We start from the raw sequence: 19,856 nt of genomic DNA on the forward strand, positions 1-19,856 counted from the left end.
AATCGGGTGATAATAATGTAATATTATTATCATTTTATTTTGTCCTCCTGCTGCGGCAGTGTGTACGAGGGGGCAGGCAGGGCTGCAGAGCAGGGGAGGAGTAGTAGAACACTACTGTATGCAACTACTATTTCGTCGTTACTCCTGGGCCACCCACAACAGTCATGCGCACTTCCCTGTTCTCCATGCAAGCTGCATCACAGCCTGCATGGAGAACATGTCCACCCCTCCAGCCTTAGCTGAGCGCCGTGTCACGGTGCTCAGACCAATCACAACACTCCACTGCAGCGTGGTACTTGGATGTGGGGATTGTGGGAGCCCTGGTGCTTCCTGTGTCTCACAAGAAGACAGGAAGCCAGCCGGCCGGGAGGTATTTGATTTTTATTTGTTTACCGGATCCCCCCGCCCCTGTGCCCCCACCCACCCCACTGCTGCTTCTAGGCAGTAGCTGCGGATGGGTTGGCCACAGTCCATCTCAATGAATAGTAAGATTTCTAATCGGGGTGAACTCTCAATGTCACCAAATAAACCTGAGCTGGAAGTCGAAAAGTTACAAAAAATTGTGCCATTTGAGAAAGGGACTTTGCCACTTTTTTGGAAGAAAAATCCTCTCCACACAAGCATCACAGAAACTATAGGCAGTGACATGGAATTGAATCCTGGATACCTGAAACAGAGTGATCCAGCTAACGCTCTGAAGCTTTTGAGATTTCTAGCTGAAAATGTGCCCCACAGTGAGGTATCTATTCTTAAGTTCCTTCAAGTTATATTAGTGAGCTCTGGGTTCTGTAAGCACCGCAGGAGATTAAGATGGCTAGTCAGGACAGTGGCAGCACATATTGCCAGTGCTGCCATGGACTTTCTGCCAGTGGTTTTCTTTGAATAGTAAGCATTTGCATTGCTCCTTTTCAAGCTGTCTCTCTGTTGTATTAGTGAAACTTGACAAGAAGAGTCAAAACTTTGCCATGGTCTGTGGTTTTTTTTCTTACTATAGAGCCATAAGAAGAGCCACTGAAATTATGTGATTGTGCAACTAGAGTGTATTCCACACAATTAGGGCCACATTTGTTATATAATCCTTCATCTACTGGATAATTTGCAGATTCTAACAAAAAAATTGTTTCTACTGCAAACAGATCAAAAGTAATTAAAACGTAGGGACACATATTGCTGCGCAATGGGTGGCCCTTTGCAAAGGTTCACCGTCCAGCTTTCAGTTAACTATTGCTGGATTTCGGTGTTAAACTGGTACTAACAACATGTCACTTTTGCCAAGACAGTGTTAACCTATAAAAACCTAAAAATAATAAAATAATGCTATCACAAAATGTGCTGCATTATGCTGTGTAATTTTCCTTTTCTTGCCCCATAATTTAGTCAACCCTATCAACATAATTTGGTTATGCCCATCCGCATAATTCGATCGGCCTTGGCCATAAATTAGCAATAGAGTCACAGCAGAAAATAAAACAAACTCCAAATAAGACATCTATCCTGATGGTATACACATTTTCACTTACTTTTCTTTCAAAGGCAAAATCCTTCACATTGTTTCTGCTGTAAAACTGTTTTCGTCTCTTAATTAATGTATGATGGGACCTTGCAGGCTCAGTTTTGTGTTTGCAAGTTTACAGTAACAACAGCCATTTCTGTGACCTCACCCCTGTCCTCAGACATTTTAAGTAGTTCAAGGCATTGGTGTTAAACATGAAAATTACCCAATTTTCTTTGAGAACGAGACTGCAGGCCCAATGTGATTGATTCATTATGAAAAAGAATAAAAGATGTGTTTATGCTTGTGAATGGTTGTTGTGTGGGCTATCTGGGTAAGGGATGGTGGCCTAACTAGCAACCCCAGGCCTGATTGTGCCCAATGCCAACAGATAACAACAGTTTGAGATAGAGAAGCTGCAAATATCATAATAATAGGAATTGTTTATTATATCATAATCTTTGGCCTTCATTTTGTTTGTAACTAGACAACCTGTTTTTGTTTAGTTTAATACACGTAATACATGTTTTGGTATATGCTGCAACTGACATAAAAGCCATTAATAATGCTTCTATTCCAAGGTCTCTTTCACCATATGCCTGGGTCACACTGGCCATTAACCCGATAGTGCTACTAGTGTGGTTGCTGGCTTGGGTGCATTCATGGCTTAGAGGCTTCTTCCTTTCTGGTTTAGAGCTTCTTCCCAGCAGGTCTTCACACCACTTCTTATTAGCATATGTAAAGGGAGAAGACCTCAGTCATGTCACTTTGTCAAGAAAGGTACCCTTTCACACCACATTCACTGTGTAGCTACACCCAGTCTGAGTCTCTGCAGGGGTTTTGGTTCACCACTGATGCACTGTAAATGTAAATGTAAATGTGTAAATGTAGGTATACTTATATAGCGCAACCTGTCACCACAAAGGGCATCCTGGCGCTTGCCTAGGGAACCCGTCCTGATATTCCCCTGTGAGAAGCCCCGACAGGGTGTCCACAGGGTGAAAGTCAGGCATCCCGCCGCGAGGGGCCGTTGTGGAGATTAAGCAAGCTATTGCCCAGAGTCGGAGAGTGTGAACCCTTGAGTCGAGGAGGCACCGGGACGAGAATTATCGAGTCCGTGGAATTTTTAGCCCAAGACCCGCCGGGGCGGGGAATTGAACCCTGGTCCAGGACCGATCTCAGATTCCGGGTCTGCCGCCTCTAACCCCTGAGCCACACCTCTCCACAATGCACTGCACTGATGGGTGCTCTCATAATTGAAGCCATAGAAAAGAACTAGAGATGCAATTTCAATTGCTTTAATAAGTGTAAACAAATGTTGGTGCATTAGAAATACCTGAGTCAGGGGGGCGGGTTAGTATCCCACAGAAAATGGTGGCGTCCTGGTGAGGCTCCTCAGAGCAGCGTGGGAGGGCCATGACTAGCGGACGAGTTCTCGGGTTGGAGGGTCCGCTTTGAAGTTCGGATGCCTCCCTGATCCACAAGGTATTCTTCAAGGCGGTTTTCTTGACCCCGAAGCTTAATTCAATCAGAGAAAGTTTTTTGCCTCAACGCGGGAATATGTGTGGTCGCCATTTTGAATACGGACTTTCCTCACGAGCTGCTTCCTCATAGATATATTTATTACAGTTGCTCATGCTTCTGAATAAGACACACTGAGAAGCGTTTTTCACCTTTTTCCTGGAACTATGAGGAGCTTCATGTTAACTATGTGTACATATCTGGGTAATGTCATGTTCATGGTTGCCTAGCTATGATTAGAATCATCCCTATGTGGGATCCAACTTAGGACAGTTGAAGGAGAGCACCAGTGTTGTGGATACTGCTCCGTGCTGGGAATGTTACTGAAAATAAAACTACTTCCTCAACCTACAAGGACTCATCTTTTCACTATCTTCTTTTGCCATTTGTTTTTCTCTCAGACTAGCACTTGTTTGATAACACTAGTAACGGCCGCCATTTTAGATTTAAAATTGGATTTATGGTCAACGCTGTCCCTACAACTTTGCAGACATACGCATGAATGTAATTTTTCATGACTTACAACTCTGAAATTTCTCGCTTCAAGGCTAGTCAAGCAGAAACTTTCTGCAGGAGCAATGATATCTGCTAGAAGGGAATAAGTGTAAAACTAATAGATGTTTTCAGTCATTGGGGGCACTCTTCTTGCTAACATTATTACTGTTATATATCTTAAGGAAGATTGAAAAAACTGAGCTCTCCAGCTTCACGCTCCACTCAGACCTTTATTAAAAATTCCAAGATTTTTAAAGAGTTCTCTAAAATGGAAGATTCTTTGTTGTCAGGGTCTAGCGCCCCTACGTCTTTGAATCCTATCCTTTCGACGGCAGGGAAAGATACTACAAAATGATTTAAGAAAGATCCAACCTCTCGGCCGAAGGTCTCATCTCCTGTCTCCTTGGAAATATTGTTAGAAGAGATACGCGCTCTTCATCCTTTTATGGAGGAAACGAACACCAAAATACAAGTCCTTACAGACAAATGGTCTCAGATGGTCAATGGACTTACAGTGGTAGAACAAACTGTCTCTTCTCTTGGTTTCATATACGTCAAAATCACTGTTCTCCAGTCACAGGTTTCCTCACTTCAATGCCAGGTTGAATACCTTGAAAACCGAAACAGGAGAAACAACTTACGTATTTATGGCTTACCGGAAGCAACGGAGGGTTCTGATACCATTGCTTTTTTCAAATCCTTAATTCCCAAGTTACTACACCTTCCGGAAGGATGTGTACTCAATATTCAACGTGCTCACAGGCTTTGTCATCAATTAAATGGATTATCAAATACATGGAGACCAAGAGGTGTGATCTTGTATTTCCTCGAGTAGACAGATCATATCAGAGTTCTCTCAGCTGATAAATCAAGTCAATGTATTTCTTGGTCTGTTTCAGCTTTATTCTTTTCACAAAACTGGGCTAAAACTACTGCAATCAGACGCAAGAAGTTCCTCAACATGAGATATGATCTACGTTCTTTGGGAGCTCGCTACGGCCTTTTCCACCCCTGCCTGTTTAAAGTCACCTATAAGAACAAAACAACAAGTTATCAAGATCCAGCTAAGCTCTAGAGTCTCATCCATTCCTTCAAGACAGAATCTATGGACTTCTCTGGGACTTCGGCATCTCAAACCACTTCATGCTATTGGACTCCCAGTAGAATTCCTAACTCTTCATTATCCATTAGGCTGGAGCCTCTGTTTATGTTTGACTAGTTTAATAATGTTATTACGACATTTTTCAGGGTATTAATGTTGTTTATACATACAATAATTATGTTTTTCTTTTTTTTCATGTTCTCTCTTTCATCACAGGTTTGTTGATGTATTTATCCACGTTGTTTCTCGCCACGTATGATGCGGACCTTCCTCGCCCTCTGTCTTGTTGAACTTGGACGTGTCATCTGTTCCATGTGGTTTCACCCCAACCCTTGTTTGATGTCTCTAGGTATGACTCAAATCTCTTATTTGTATACTTTTCTCTTTTATGTTTTTTTTTTCTTTTTTCTCCTAATCTTTCTATATGTTTTTTCCTTTATCCTACTTACCTGATTTTTCTTACATCTACTCAATTTATCGCAATTGCATTTTTTCCTTTCCCATCCCGGTTTTCTACTCCCTCATTTCTTTTTTTATATCCGGTTTGATGTTTCACTCATGTGCTTGAATGATTCTATTTTAAGACTTGCGAATAATCATATCACATGTGTACATGATTTGGTTGATGTTACATTTACTCTATTTTCTTGGCTGGTTTGCTTAGTTCATTATATTTCTATGCAGTCGTCTTAATATTTCAATGTCTTTGAAAATTGCGTCATGGAATGTTAGAGGTTTGAATACGCCCATTAAAAGACAATGAGTTTGAACACATTTCTCTAAATTGGAGGCGTATATAACTTTTATACAAGAGTCTCATTTAACGGCAAATGAATCCTTAAAACTAAGAAGAAATTGAGTAGGAGCATTTTCTTCTCTCCAGGAGATGGTAGCCCAAATGGTGTAGTGACTCTTTGCCATAAGTCAAACTCCACTAAATTACTTTCTCAAGTATCGGATGACGATGGAAGGTGGTTATACACTAAATTGCTAATTGGAAGTGCTCCGATATCTTTGCTCAATTTATATGTTCCCACTAGTGGTGACCACTCTTTTTGGTCTTCTCTAGCAGAACGAATTTCATCTTACATTGATGATAATTTTATCTTGCTGGAGATTGCAATCAAATTGTTGATCCGTTTATAGATCGGAACTCATTAGTCTCCTTTAAACCGTATAAATCTCATAAAATATTTCTTGATATTATACAACAATATAAGCTAGTTGACGCTTGGAGAATATGTAACCCTGTTACAAGGGAATATACTTTTTACTCTCCGGCTCACCAATCACAATCACACATCAACCACTTTTTCGTATCATATAATGTATCTCAATCTTTAAGAGATGCGGATATTGGGTCAATTTTAATATCTGATCATGCCCCAGTTTCTATTAAATTGGATCTACTGTCAAAATCTATTATACCCAGAAAATGGCATTTTAATAACTCTCTCCTTCTGGATCCCAACTTTAACTCCTCTTTTATCTCCTTTGCCAATGATTTTTTTCCTTTTAACCAGACTGATACTTTGTCAGTTTCTGTCATTTGGGATACATTCAAAGCAGCAGCCAGGGATTTTATTATTGGTTTTGTGTCTAAAAAAGATAGACTTTCCTGCGAAATCACTAGAGATCTTCTGGCAAAAATAAAGAAATTGGAGCACTTCCTCGAAATCCAAAGATTGTTTATCTCAACTTATTGAGGCAAAGCTTCATTTCAATAAGGACTCTACCATTAATGCCTCAATCTATCTCCTAAAGTCTAGCGGAAAATGGTATGGTGGTCAAAACATGGCTGGTAAACTCTCGGCAAATTATTTAACAGTGAAAAATGACAAACTTGACAGTGAATCAATTTTTGATGAAAACAATACATTAAGGTTTCTAAGATTCAGAAATATTGGAAGAATTTCTCCTTTTTTACAGGAAATTATACACACCAGAATTCATACCCTCAAATCTTGATATTTCTCAGTTCCTTTCAGGTATCCAATGCTCCGCTGACCTCCAAATAGATTACACCATTTTAGAATATGACATCTCACAACAAGAACTTCTTACTGCTTTGCAAACACTCAAGAAAGACAAAGCCTGAGGACCAGATGGGTTTACAGTGAAATATTTTACACATTTTGCTTCACTTCTTCTCCCTAAGCTACATGCCCCTTTTAAAACTTTTTTGCAGTGGGTAAATCCTCTGGTTCCTTTTTAGAAGCACTAATCTGTTTAATTCCTACAGATGGAAAAGATCAGAGACAAAGTTTAGCCATGTGTCTAGAATCCCATCTCCCTCAATTACTAGGCGCTAAACAATCCGGTTTCATCAAAGGATGCCTCCTCTCAGATAATATGCGCCGTTTTTTTACATTTTGTCCCATGTACTTCACTCACTAGCAGCTGTAGCCCTAGATGCAGAGAAAGCATTTGATCATGTGAACTGGTTGTATCTCTATCAAGTGCTTAAATGGTTTGGTTTCGGACAAGGGGTAATATCTTTGATCTCCCTCTTATACTCTAATCCTCGAGCAGCAGTCTTTGCAAATAGTAACACATCCTCCTATTTTGATTTGGGGAGAGGTGTGCGTCAAGGCTGCCCATGGTCCCCATTCCTTTATAACGTAGCTTTAGAACCCTTCTGTCCAAAATTCGTCAAATCAAAGATATTCATGGGGTCAATGTAAATGACAGACAAATTAAATTGCCAGCTTACGCTGATGATATATTACTATATATTTATTTCCAATCCACAATCCTCTATTCCTGCCTTCCGACATGAAGTGGAGCTATTTGCTTCTGTTTCTGGCTATAAGCTTAATAAAGAAAAATGCAAAATACTACCTCTGACCAAATATACACTCAAAGAAGATTTCACCATCTCAAACTTTACCTGGAACTCTAAACATATAAAATACATAGGACTGTTTTTTGCCCCTCTATGCTTTGAGGAATGCATACAGAGAATTTCCACATTAACATCTAAATGGCATCCCTTATATTTGTCATGGTGGCGGCGTCTTGATACCATTAAAATGATGCTTTCTCCCATTGTACTATATACAATTTCTAATATGGGAGTATCTATTCCCTAAAAATGTTTCCAAAACATTAACTCTACAGTGGTATCTTTTTTATGGAATACTAAAAAATCACGTATGTCATTGTTAATACTTACGAAACCTAAGGCTGAAGGGGGGGTTAATTTTCCTGATTTCCCCAACTATCATAAATCTTTCCTACTTTGTCAAACCTCAAGATGGCTTTCTGACTCTCAGTTAGATTGCCCTTTATGGGTGGAACTTGAAAGTTCATATCTCTCTCCTTTCTCTTTCAAAGAATATCTTTCCTTCACCCGCAAACCACTGTATGTTTCTACTTCTATCCTTAAGCTTACTTGTAAACTTCTAGAGCCCAATCCGAAGTTACTTCCCACAGATCTAAACTCCTTTCCTAATTCCACATCATGGCATAATCATTTTATACTACTGCATGGCAAGCGTATTTATTGGAAGTCATGGAGACGCAATGACACATCAAAATTCTATCTTTTTAACAGGCTAGTCACCTTTCTGACTCTCCACCTTCATATCAACCTAAATACACTCTCCTAAATAAAGCCATTCTTGCTGCTTACACTCATATTTTATCATTTACCCATCCCAATCTTCACCCTGTTAATAGGTTACATGCTTTTTTATACCTTTCTCGCAGAGCCTCTGCTATTTATACTTACATTCGTAACCTGCATAGTGACAGGGACAAAACGAAAGTTATCTTGGGAGGAGGATTTTAAGGTGAATTTGCCAATTTCCTTTTGGAACAAAATAAGGACTAACATTAGTAAGTCATCCAGAGCGGTTAACACCACACAAACAATATTCTTCATTTACAACAGACGCTTATTACATCCGGTTACTTTGCATAAGAGGCATGCTGATACTCCTGATACCTGCTAGACATGTTCATGTAATGTAATGTAATTGCCGATTTGTATCGCGCAACAATCGCTCCAAGGAGCATCTAGGCGCCACTATAAGGTCAACCAGGTGTCATGTTGCCTCACTGCTTGACTTGACCAGAACCGAAATCACACTAGGCATCTAGCAGTTGTATCTTGGAGATTAAAAATCCAGGTTTTTAAGTGTTTACGAAAATCTGTTTCCTTGTCCAATGCTCTCAAGAGTGGGGGGAGAGTATTCCACGCTTTTGTGCCCAGTACCGCCAGGGACTTGCCCCCTCGTGTTTTGAGTCTAAACCCTGGGATGGTAAGCAGTTTGGCATTTGAGGATCGTAGTGCTCGAGTTGGACAGTATCTCAGAATTTTTTTTCTTAAGTATAGTGGGCCTAGGTCATGGACCGCTCGAAAGGTAATTATTAGCACTTTGAACAGGACCCTTTTTGTTATGGGTAGCCAGTGTAGTACGTTAAGGGCTTTGGTTGCAGATGAGCTTCTTGGCCATTTTAGAACCAGCCTTGCTGCTGCGTGTTGCACCATCTGGAGTTTATGGGTAACTACTTTATTGGTGCCAGCATAGAGGCTGTTGCAGTAGTCGATACGTGATGTAACTAATGCAACCGTAACTGTTTTCCTTGCTTCAAAGGGCAGCAAGTCAAAGAACTTCCTCAGCCCCTTTATCACCCCAAAACACATGCCTGCCACTTTTGACGCTTGTTGTTTGAAGGACAGGTCAGTGTCGAAGTGTAGCCCCAGGATGCGGGCCGAGATGGTAGTGTGAGGCGGTATTTCTGCTTTTTCTGGCCACCATAGTCTAGGAATTAAATCATTTTTGGGGCCTATTGGCATGATCTCAGTTTTGCCTGTGTTACATTTTAAGTGATTTAACCGCATCCAGTCACAGGTGGCCGTTAGGCAACATTTGAGTTTTTCCTCCCATATCTGGTTATCCTTATCCATTGTCAGGATCAGTTGTGTATCGTCAGCATAGGCTATTACATCTATGCCAAATGACGATATCAACTTTATCAGGGGTGCGGTATAGACATTGAACAGTGTCGGACTCAAGCTTGAACCCTGGGGAACTCCCGTCAACAGTGGTTTCTCACCAGAACAGAATTCCCCCAGGGTCACTACTTGTCTCCCTCTACTGACTTGAAACACCTAATCTTTACATGCACACATGTTCACACTTTCTGGAGAAACATCTGGTTCCAAATTAACTTATTTTTTGGTTCTAGTATCTCTTTTTCTACTGTTCACCTATTTTTAGGAAGCTTATCACTTGCTTGGGAAAATTGTACTCATAATATCAAGACTATAGATCTCTTGTTAGCAGTTGCCTTTCAACAGATCACCAAAAATTGGATGGATTTTACCAAGCTATCCTTTCAGACCTGGTGGTATGCTGTGTGCCATAATCATGGGCTAGACACGGCTCTTGTTAATCCTATTCATTTAGCTATACAACATTTAATTCCATGGTCACCTGTCACAAATCACATTGAGGCTAGTGTTTATTCTCAAACTCCCATACAGCAAGAAGTTACCCAACCTCCGTGACATTCCTCAAATTAATAATATATTACTTTGCACTCATCTATGTCTTTTTTGCATATCTTATAAAGATTACAGTATTTTATGAATGATATTACTAGTTCTCTATGTTTATTCTGGCATTCCACTTCAGTCATTTGTACTTGATGCTTTTATGTAATAAGTATTATCTAAAATTGTGATTATTTTCTCAAATGATTTTGCATTGTTATTGTATTATTTTATATTTGTATTTATTTGTGTTCTCAATAAATGTTTTTTTTAAACTAAAAAGAAATAACAGAGTCAATATTAGGCATGGGCAGAAAATCATTTCCGCTCGCGGATTTTGCGGATTTTCGGTAAATTCGCAATCTGCAAACGCTCGCGAATTCACCGAAAATCCGCAAATTTGCACGCAGCGGATTTTTTTGTCTTGGTGATACAATTTTGCGGCGTGCGGTGTAAGTTCGCAATTGCGAACATGTAGGTGCGGCGGGCAGCAACAATCTCGCACTCACGAAATTACAAAAATTGCAATTCTGCACAAGAAATCTACTAGCAAGCAGCATAGACCTTCTGAAAATGATGATTTTTATCAGAATAACTCCTCAGGTTGACATTTGCCTGCACTTTTTTGGATTTGAGGCCTTTTGATTTTCTTTGGATAACTTTTAGATTAGAAATCAACTTTCTCATATAAGCTTGTTTGGGGCATTACAGTTGCTGTAATGCTGTTCTGCAGAAAAACGAGTTTTGCAAAAGTGAAAGCATTCAGCAGGTTCAAAAGTTCAAACTCATCATTAGTAACCATTCCCTGTAGTGCTTCCTGACAAGGGCCCCTCCAGAGTTCAGTTGCTAGTTGCAACAATTGTATGACCCTGCTCTGACCCTCACAGCACGCTCATAGAATAGCTACAAGTAGGCCACAAAGGTCCTGGAAAAAAAAATTGCACTGCAACAGAAAGCAAATTACAGATAAGGAAGCAGGTGCCAGACTGGAATTTTAAAACAGTGACACATTAATAAATTAACCCCAAATTAATTCATGTCAGTTGAAGCAGGCAGGTGTGCTTGCTTTTTCCCCCCATAATCTACAGTGATGATGAACCAGAGGGTGGCATTGATGTACCAGAGGGTGGCATGGGTGAAACAGAGGGTGGCAGGGGTGAAACAGAGGGTGCTGGGAACCTGTGATGATGAACCAGACGTAGAAACAACATAATCTCGACCGTTGCGAGCCGACATGTAAGTTCGCAATTGCGAACTGGTACAAAACCCTCGCGAACTGGCAGAAATCCTTGTGAACTGGCAGAAATCCTTGCGAACACAAAAAAAAAATTCGCGAGAATTCGCGGATTTTGCGGATTGCGAGTTCACAAATTCACAAAATTCGCGAACGCCAGATTCGCAAAATTCGCCCATGCTTAGTCAATATACAATGCTGGCCCAGTCCTTCCAAAAACAGTGGCAGGCCGAGATCACCTAGAACTGTGGCAGTATCACACAATGTGGACGCAGTATAAAAAATCAGAAACCCAATATTATTATCCATTATACAGCAATGACCCAAATTAACATACTATTCTATAGATGCTCAATATCCCACAGTGCTGGGATCACATATAGCTGTCCGCCAACACTATCCAGGCCTAACATCAAGTACAGTGATGGCCAATGTGTCCAGTTTTTAGCCTCTCAAATTTGCTCTGAGGGTCGTTTGTCAAGCGCTGATGTGGCCCTTCCATATACATAAACAATGCAGCAATATGTCCATTGCGTGTAACAGCAAACGAGGATGAGACCTTAAAATGAGGATCATTTAAAAACTATAGTGCTGAGGGGGACGTGGTGCCTAGGAACGCACACATACTGATTAATGTTATCTGGTTAATAGAAAACAAAAAACCTTAGTGATCTTGTTGAAACTGCTGTGCTTGAGCTCCCCCCTCAGTCTCTTTCTATCGCAGTAGAGATAGGTAGAAGGATGATGCATGACAATATATTGGGAATAACTCAGAGTTACTTTTAGAGAACAATATTTCAATAACTTTATTTTCCAGTTCACTTTAATGAGAATGGAGGAAAAAGCATGGGAAAGTTAAAATATAATTTTAAGTAAAAGCACACACTCCTCACTTTACAAGTTTTTGCATGCATGCCATTAGGAACTAGGGGGCTGGTTTATATATTGGTCTTTCGACGCAGCCCTTCAGCAAACAGTTAAAAGGCTTTGACAGGAACTGCCATGACTGTGGTTCCTTCCAATGCCTTTAGAAATGACCGCCTACTTGGCAGTCATTTATAAATTAGATGGGAGGCCTCTCCACCAAGAGGGCAGAGTAATTTACTCCATCCCCATGGCCGAACGGCAGACTGCCAGCCTAAATATAAATCAGCCCTAAGTGCTATTCTTTGTGAGCTCACTCTGACCTTTTCATAGTCTGTGCCCTCTGTGAAGAACAAAGCACAGAATGAAGATCTGGAATGGCTGAGCCAAGATCAGAGCAGGCTGAGCCAAGGCCCCACTTCACTGGCACAAGATAGTATATCACGGGTCCAGCAACACTCAAATCTGACCTAAATCACAGCCATGGCCCAAGATCAGATAAGGGTGGCTTAAAGTAACAGTGTTGAGCCAAGTACACACATTTCTGGTCAAAGAAAACACAACATAGGCCAAGATCACTTTAAATGCATTTGGCTGCATAAAGATGTAAGTGGATCATAGCAGCAGACTGGCTAGTAATCACCATTTATTTCTTGTGCCACGTGTGCAGAGGGAATCTGCACACATAGGAAATTTAAGACTACTAACAGTGCCAATGCAAGTGCAAAATGGATGCCTGATGGATGACTGATTTGTCTTTGTATCAATCCCACCCTTAGTCCCACCGTGGCCTTGCCCTCAAGCCACTTCCCTAGCTCCTCTAGTTGATGAGTACCCATTTAAAGCTCTGCACATCAAGGACCTGTTGGTGCTTCTTGTAGGGTTAGAGTTAATATGACATCCCCGTTAACCCTTTTGTTGTTTACGTACTCCTAGTCTTTGACTGTCCTATGCTAGTTAATGTGTGCAGACATGCCTCCTGTTCCTTAAGAGGTTTTATGGTGTTCTGTTTCAGCAACTATTCCTTTAGTCTCCCTTGTTTCAGCAGTCAGATCCTCGCTTTTCTTCACAATTTGCTGCATTGTCACAGAAAATATCTATTTTCATAAGTAGCTTGAAGTTGGGGGGCGTGGTTACGGCGCCGTTCAGGATGGCCGCACGGTGAGGGAGCTCCGCCGCACCGGGACACTGCCGTGGCTCTATCTGCGCATTTCTTCATCCTCGATGTCGGAATGCCTTTATCTCTACCGGATTTCGTGAGGAGCCTGGCGAGGTCTTTTCCACACTTCAATGAGCAGGATTAATGGTCTTTTTTGACATCGCGTTTTCTTCCGCGATTTCCGCCGCAATTTCACAGAAGTCCCGCCGCTGACTAGTGAGTTGCGGACTTCGCGCTTCTTTCATGTAATATGCTCACCTTGTTGCCTTTATTATTTTATGGACTACTCTTCCCTTCTCAGCTCCAGTGACATTTAATTCATAATGCCTTTACCAGCCTGTATCTGCAAGTGTGTTGTTTTCCATGATTCGATGCTGCAGTTTTTCAGTCAGCAGAGACCACCATTTTGTCGAACTACGCTCAAAGTCAGTCAGTGTTGGTGCAACCTTCGAATTGCTGTGTAGCTCCTGCTATCCTCACTACTTACCTGGTCTTATGACTAATATTGTCTGCAATGTTTCTTTCTCAGCCTGCCTATGCTGAAATCAATATTCCTCCTGGTCTCATCAACATGTAATAAGGGCTGTTTTGCTCATCCTCTGGTACCATGCTCCTCTCCTTTCCTGGGCTCCTTTAGCATGTCATGTTCTTGCTGTACACCTTGAATAAATCACACTTGCATGTTTGGTCGGAGCTTCAGGTGCCTTACAAGTTTTTGAAGATGTTAGGAGCAGTTCTCTAGTGATCACCTCTACACCACTGGCATCTACTTGGTCACTTCTATACCTTCTCAGCTCCGTTTTAGTGTTACCTTACCGACAACTATTTTTCCCTCATTTCAATTATTCGTGGCTTTGGAGATGTTCCCATAAGAATACAGTATATCTATATGGCTACCTGATTTTTCTAGGTGCATATATTATTTCATCCTAATTGGTCTCCTGCTCTGAATATATTCATTTGCTTCCGTCTGTCTGAACTTCTGAGTACTTTAGTCATCATTTTACCATGTAAATTACAGTAAGCTTCTTCGTATGGGCAGACTGCTCAAACCAAAGTTCGTCTTTGTCTCTTCTAAATCTCCTCAAGAAGCATCCATCTCAGTATCCTCCAACGTCTCCACAACAGTGGATCAAATGGCTGGGCTGGCTCCACATCGTTCCTCTTCAACGCCATCATCATCAAATAAATCCTCTCCTCCCACTGCTTCTTCCAAACGTTTGAAGCATGATCCTCCATCGCCGGACAAACCATCCTCTCCAATTTCTATGGAGTTACTTTTAGAGGAGATTCGCACTCTGCGCCCTTTTGTTGAAGATACTAGCAGAGACATGCAACTTTAAAAAGATAAATGGGTGTCTATGGATGCAAGAATCTCATCTGTAGAGCAACAAGTTTCAGAGGTTCAATCCAACTCTCAACGCATCTCTTCCTTGGAGAAGTCGGTCCGCGCCCTACAACAACATACTGAGGATTTGGAAAATAGGAACAGACGGAATATTCTTCGTGTTTATGGTCTTCCACAGTCTTTGGAAGGAGATGATCCTGTAACATTTTTCACCTCTTTCATTCCCAAACTATTGGACATGCCTCCTACCACTTCTATCAGTATCCAGAGAGCTCATAGGCTCGGTCCACGTTCATCTGACTCGCCGAAACCAAGAGGTGTCATTATTCTTTATTTTTAAGTTTACGGATCTCCTATCAGTTCTTTCTGCAGCCAGGTCTAAACGTCAAATCTCCTGGATGGGTCAGAGAGTGTTCCTCTCCCAAGATGTCTCTAACGCCACGGCGTCCATGAGGAGGGATTTCTGAATCTTCGTGCACCTCTACGTTCTTTGGGTGCTAGATATGGCTTGTTTCATCCCTGTACTTTTAAGGTCACCCACCAAAATAAAACTTGGACCTTTCAAGACCCTGGTGAACTAAAGAACTTTATTCATCTCCAATCTAGTGGTGCAATGTTTACGTCCACCTCTTCATGTGGCTGATCACCTCATCCTCTATACTTGCATATGCTGGGTTTTCTTCTTGTAGAAATTCTACTGTTGTTCTTTGTTCAGTTTTTTGCTTTAAATGTTTTGGATATATTTTTAGATTATTAGTAATATCATGAATAATTTGCATGCTTGTTTAGCATTTTATAATGTGTATATTGTTATCGCATTTTTAGATTTACCCTTTGGTTAATTTGTGTATTATATTGAATTCCTTTCCCAGTGTTATTTCATCTTTTGTTCTCATGTTTGTTCATTGAATATTTATTATGTACGTCCCTGTTGTCATTTTTCTTATTGTAATTTACCATTTTATATCCTTTGTATATTTATGAAGTTCTTCCCTCTGTCTCGTGTGGCTCCTTCCTTGCAACATAGGTCCCTGATGTTTTTCCTTGAGTCTACGTGTGTGAACTTGTCAACTTTTCAATTAGTTTTTTTTGTCCTGGTGCGGTTGAATTCCCTCCCTTTCAGATTCGTCTTGTAGAGTGTCATCACTTACCCGCTTTCCCGTGTTTAACTTTTTCAGGTACGTTGTTTTCAGTCATCCTTTGGATATGTACTGTCTCTTCTTTTGCTCTTTTCTTTTCCTCCTTTCTTTCCTTTCCTTTCCCTTCCTCCTTTCTCTTCGATCTTGTTTTCTTTTTTCTGATTTCTTGCTGTTTTTTCTTATCGGCTTTAGGATGTTTTCATACTTTTTCGCAAATCTTAATGCTACTATGTTTACCTTATTTGCAAATTTAGAGTTATCTCGTGGAATGTAAAAGGTTTTAATAACCCTATTAAGCGGCAGAGAGTACTTTCTCATTTATCCTCCTATAGCCCTGATATTGTTCTTTTACAGGAGACTCATCTTAATGATATTGAATCCCTTAAGCTAAAAAGGAACTGGGTTGGTACAGTTTTATTTTCTCCATCTTCCAATAAAAAAATGGAGTTGCTATTTTAATTCATAAGAAATTGAAATGTAAAGTACTTTTAGAAGAAAAAGATTCGAAAGGGAGATGGCTTTTGGTTAAATTGTTGATTAACTCAATTTCTCTAACTGTTTTTAATATTTGCGGTTCTACTCAACCTGACTGTTCATTTTGGCCTTTAATTACTAGCAAATGTATGCAATACAAAGATGATTTTTTTCTTCTAGGAGGTGATTGTAAACAGTTTATAGATCCATTCCTTGATCGCAAATCTACTGTTCGTTTCATCCCTCACAAACATCGCCATCAATTCTTAAACACTATACTTCAAATGCATCTCTCCGACCCCTGGAGATTCACACATCCAGACACTTTGTATTATTCCTTTTTCTCACACCCTCATGCTTCCTCCTCTAGATTAGACTATATATTTCTCTCTCCATCTCTCATTCAAAATCTATTATCCTCTTCTATTGCACCTATTGTTATTTCAGATCATGCTCCAGTTAAAACTGATTTTTATTTACTCCCACCTCTTCCCAAGCCTTCTCGCTGGCGTTTTAATTCTGCACTTCTTACTGACCCTACTTTCTCTTCCTCATTGTGAACTGTTACTAATGATTTCTTTCAAATTAATTCTACTCCCAACACTCCTCCTTATATCCTCTGGGATTCCTTTAAGGCTACTGCAAAAGGGTTTATTATCGATTTTGTATCTAGGAAAAAGAAACAATTTCTCCAAAAACGTAAGTCTTCTCTTGCATATTTTAAAAAATTGGAACATCAATTTTATACTTCGTCAGATAATTGTATGTCACCAGAACTTTTGCGAGCGAAGATTTCTTTCAGCAAATTTACCACGAACATTATGGAGGTCGTAACAAATCTGGGAAACTCTTAGCTAACTACCTTAAATCTCATAAGGAGCGTACTTCTATTGAATCCATCTTTTCTTCAGACAATGTTCTCCTCCATACGGATAAAGATATTCTTGAACAATTCCAACTTTTCTATAAACAGTTATACACTCAAGAATCTCCTCCTACTTCTTCTATGCTTCATTCTTACTTTGAAAAATTGCCTAAACCCTCTACATCCCATCTTAATTTTTCAACCCTTGACCTTGATCTTTCCCTACATGAACTTTCTACGGCTTTATCTTCCCTCACTAAGGGTAAGACTCCTGGTCCTGATGGCTTCCCAGTGGACTTTTATTTGCATTTTTCTGATCTTTTACTACCAAAACTTTTATTACTTTTCCAATCCTTTTATTCCTCTGGTAAGGCTGCAGGTACTTTTCAAGATGCCACCATCTGTGTCATTCCAAAAGAAGGTTGTGATCCCAAATTTTATAAAACTTATTGCCCTATTTCACTAGTAAATGTTGATTATAAGCTTTTCGCTAAATTACTTGCCTTACGTTTGGATTCTTTCATGCCCCATCTTATTAGAAAAGAACAATGTGGTTTTATTAAAGGGAGGCTCACCTCTGACAACCCTTGTCTCTTTTTAAATGTTTTAAATAAAGCCCCCTCTCTTTCTATTCCTTTGGCTGCTATTTCTGTAGATGCTGAAAAAGCTTTTGACAGAGTGGCCTGGTCTTTTTTATTTGCCTCACCCAAGTGGCATGGCTTTGGCTCCAAATGTATTTCTCTTATTTCTTTATTATACTCTTCACCCAAAGCTTCTGTCCTTGTGAATGGCCGACTCTTCTTCTTTCACCCTTCAAAGAGGAGTTCATCGAGGTTGCCCGCTCTCTCCACTTCTTTTTGTTTTAGCCCTTGAACCCCTTATGTCCTCCATTCGGCAAAATACTTCCATTTCCAGTTTTCCCTATTGGGATCATCAATTAAAGCTTTCTGCATATGCCGATGACATTCTTTTGATTATTTCAAGTCCGGAATCATCCATCTCTCCTTTGTTATCTGAATTCGATGCATTCTCCCGCGTTTCTGGTTATAAGATCAATTCGGATAAAACAGAAATTCTCCCCCTGACTAAATTTGTCTCCCTCACCTTTTTTCTTCCACTGGTTTTGCCTGGAATAAAACTAAAATTAAATATCTTGGCATTTGGTTTTCTAATTTTATTTCCTCCTCCATTAAATGAAATATGTCCACTGTTCTCTCTCGTTTTGATCAGTTATTTTCTTCCTGGAACCCTCTTTTTCTTTCCTGGTAAGGTCAAATTGATTCCATTAAGATGATGATCGCTCCTATTCTTATCTATGTTCTTTCTATGTTACCTGTACATATTCCTGCAATTTATTTCAAATGTATTGATTCCTCTATCTTGAAATTTCTTTGGAAAAATAAAAAATCTAGAATTTCTCTTCTTTCCCTTCGCAGACCTAAATCGAATGGTGGTGTTAATTTCCCAGACTTTCGCCTTTATCACAAATCCTTTTCTTTTCATCAGGCTTCACGCTGGCTTTCTTCGGAATCTTCCCTCTTCTCTCCTCTCTGGCTCGAAATTGAGCAATCCTTGTTATCACCTTTTTCTTTAGAGGAGATTGTTCATTTCTCCTCTAAGTCCCCTTATGATTTGCTTCCCTTATTTAAGTTCACTTCCTCACTTCTTAAACCTTTATTCTCTTTGTTGCCTATTTCGCGTGAATCCTTTCTACATTAACCCATCTGGTATAACTCGCTTATTCTCTTACACAATAGGCCTATTTCTTGGACCTCTTGGAGACTTAAAGGCATCATTTGGATCCGTCAACTTTTCGATGGAGTATCGCCTTGCTTCTTTCCCTCTTTTCAACTTCAGTGTCATTGTCCCCGCTCTTTTCTACAGATATATACTCTTCTTATGGTGATTATTCTGGATCGTTATTATTCCCGGGGATGCCGCTCGTAGCAGTAGACTTTTGCCACATCTGACATACCTGCCACAGCCTCGGACGGAGAGAGGGACCATGCGGGACTCCGAAGCCCAGAAGTCTCCGCTCTTGACGCCAGTACAGCGTTCCTCCCCCAGCCACAAAACCGCTTGCAGCTCCCGCTTCGCGGGTTCCGCTCGTAGCGGTAGACTTTTGCCACACCTGCCATACCTGCCACAGCCTCGGAGGGAGAGAGGGACCAGGCGGGACTCCGAAGTCCAGGAGTCTCTGCTCTCGACACCAGTACAGCGCTCCTCCCCCAGCCACAAGCAGCTACAAAACCGCTCGTGGCTCCCGCTTCGCGGGTGCCGCTCGTAGGGGTAGACTTTTGCCACACCTGTCATACCTGCCACAGCCCCGGAGGGAGAGAGGGACCAGGCAGGACTCCGAAGTCCAGCAGTCTCTGCTCTCGACACCAGTACAGCGCTCCTCCCCCAGCCACAAGCAGCTACAAAACCGCTCGTGGCTCCCGCTTCGCGGGTGCCGCTCGTAGGGGTAGACTTTTGCCACACCTGCCATACCTGCCACAGCCCCGGAGGGAGAAAGGGACCAGGCGGGACTCCGAAGTCCAGGAGTCTCCGCTCTCGACGCCAGTACAACGCTCCTCCCCCTGACGTCACCTTGCTACTTCAACGCTAGCGTTGTCAGATCTCCCGAGGCTTCTCCGGGAGCAACGCTCTTCCTCAGATCT

The sequence above is a fragment of the Lissotriton vulgaris genome, unplaced genomic scaffold (assembly GCF_964263255.1).
Source record: "Lissotriton vulgaris unplaced genomic scaffold, aLisVul1.2 SCAFFOLD_1250, whole genome shotgun sequence".
Classification (NCBI taxonomy): Eukaryota; Metazoa; Chordata; class Amphibia; order Caudata; family Salamandridae; genus Lissotriton; species Lissotriton vulgaris.